The sequence below is a fragment of the Berghia stephanieae genome, chromosome 7 (genome assembly GCF_034508935.2).
Source record: "Berghia stephanieae isolate SIO BIC M18660-M18661 chromosome 7, UCSD_Bste_1.3, whole genome shotgun sequence".
NCBI classification, from domain to species: Eukaryota; Metazoa; Mollusca; class Gastropoda; order Nudibranchia; family Aeolidiidae; genus Berghia; species Berghia stephanieae.
In genome coordinates this window covers 33,768,870-33,771,369 of record NC_088366.1, presented here as the reverse complement: position 1 = coordinate 33,771,369, position 2,500 = coordinate 33,768,870, and the positions used below count along the sequence as shown (strand labels likewise).

The 2,500-nt window shown below is 39.1% G+C and overlaps 1 protein-coding gene across 1 annotated transcript in view; it reads right to left on the bottom strand.

Annotated features, from left to right (window-relative positions):
* Positions 1–2,500, bottom strand: part of LOC144977129 (uncharacterized) — a 25,547-nt gene that overhangs the window by 20,915 nt on the left and 2,132 nt on the right. The window lies entirely within an intron of this gene.

Sequence of the window (2,500 nt, the reverse complement as noted above, 5' to 3'; positions counted from 1 at the left end):
GATAGGACGCTAGTCTACCGCAAATTACTTTCCGTCTGATCTAACAGACCCAGATACCAAAACACTTTTGAGTGGACTGGAAGGTTTCAACTGTCCCCGGAATCGATCTCGGACCCTTTGCGTGTGACGCGAGTGCTCTACCAACTGAGCTATCGGGACCCCTATCCGTGTTGAAAGGTCTTTGTAATTATTCTTTGCACACCGATCAAGGGACTGAATTTGGTAGATAATACATTCACTTAATAATGGCATGAATATTTGACTTGCACGTGTCAAAATTTGTGACTATTTTCTGGAAGGCCCACGTTCTTGTGTGGACGGCATGTAGTCAAGATAACTATGGTTTGAGGTTCATGCTTAACCGACAAATGGGAGCTCTCTATATATTCATGTTTTCTCTAATCTGTTGCTGTACAACGGTTGGATATTTCTCAATGAATGTAAACACGCTGCTTTGTTTATGAAAGTTGTAAACATGTCCATGAGTCATGCTGAGCAAAATGATAAATTGTGACGTTGGATATTTCTCAAACTGAGAACACTTTTCACTTTGTGGGTCATTTTGAGCACACTTTGCGGTATAGATAGTATGCGCTTAGCTAAGAAGCTCACAACATTGCCATCCGGAAGTATAACGGACTAACACACAAAACTATGTGTAACCTTGAGCGTTTATAGTATGGTTAATCCAGTTTAGTGAGAATTACTCATAAACGCGGATGGCAAAAAACAATAACAAAGACCCGAGTGACGTCAACTTCATTCTATCTATAGACCATCCTCATATTAATTTCGCAAAATGAGAGAGAGAAGAAAAGTGTTTTGTCAGGGTGTGAAGAAATAGAGAAAGCACGACAGGTGTTGACCGAGACTATGACTGTGAGTGTTTGAGAATAAAAATTCACGACCCCGGTGACCATCGGGAGTTCAATATAATAGCATTATAATATGCATGGGTTTTTTTAAACAAAGACCTCTCTCTCTCTCTCTCTCTCTCTCTCTCTCTCTCTCTCTCTCTCTCTCTCTCTCTCTCTCTCTCTCTCTCTCTCTCTCTCTCTCTCTTTCGCTCTTTCACCAACACACAAAACTATGTGTAACGTTGAATGTTTATAGTCTGGTTAATACAGTTTAGTGAGAATTTCTCGAAAACATGGAAGGTAAAAACAATAACAAAAACTTGAGTGACGTCAATTTGGTTCTATCGCGCGCTCACAAACAAACACACACACACACACACACTCACACACAACACACACACACACACATACATATTATGTCGTTGCACTCCCTGGTTTATGCTCTGGGATTCGCCGCAAGAGGATTAATATTTCCTTTTTGAATTTCTTTTCTTATCGCCCGAATGTATCAGACTCCTGTTATGTCTTAACTAGCCTTAACCTAGATTTTCCCAAGTAAAAGTCTGTTAGCTTTAATAATAATATGGAATAACTACTCCTCCGTTTAGGTTACTTTTTTGTAAACTTACCTATGATAACGCGTCGTCCGAAACACAGCTACGTAGTTGGGCTACCACAAATATTTCGGGTATGCGAGTTGTAAGGTGATGCTAAGTCGGACACTATTTTTTTCGGGCCGATGATTCGGTGGTATATGGTTGGTGTACCATATTATTGTACGCAACAACGTCAAGCAATGTTAGGTGAGTTAAGGGGCCGGATTGGAGACAACGATCGCAAAACTGGTTGGCGAATGTATCCATTTGTTAAGTACTTTATACACACATAACCCTACTCAACTCAGATGTGACTCTTAACTAAATATAGACAGTGATAGATATTGTAAAAATACTATATAATACAAGAAGAACGCCTCACTGGCGATTTGTATTATATGGAACCGAAGTCACGCTGCATTGGGCGAAACATGTAAGCTATTTGAGCACGATGAATCATCCGTGTATAGGCGCTATACCTACAACTCTTAAAATATTCTAATATCATTTATTTGTGACCCATTATGTTATACCGACATAAGTCGGTGCGATTTAGATCAAATTTATAGCAAAAAGTAGTAGATTTGGGTAAGGTCGACGGGTCGACGTGAACTTAAGAACAGTCCGGTTAGATTCAGTGGTTTTATTAAGGAGACAACTTCTTTCTTTTTTTTTTAATATAGTGCGAAAAAAAAAGTAAAATTTTAAAGTAACTTTCCGACATTCCATACCACCTGACATGAAACAGTTTTGAGATGTTGTGTCATATTTGTGATCCATCGTCCCAAAGCGGTTATCTAGTAGCGATGTCGGGATGAACAAGTTGCTGGAAATCCGAGTTTTTAGCGACAGATATGAAACATGGCGTTCGTTTCTATTCTTCGTGGTGGCAAATGAATACAATTTCGTACACTACAAGAGCCTCAAAGTTTACTTTTCTTATCATTTTCCTTCCAAATTTATTCGCTTTTTAGGGTCAAATTCATCCCGACATTATACCGTTTTCAGACGGTGGGTCACGTATAATTATCTCATATTGTCATAGTG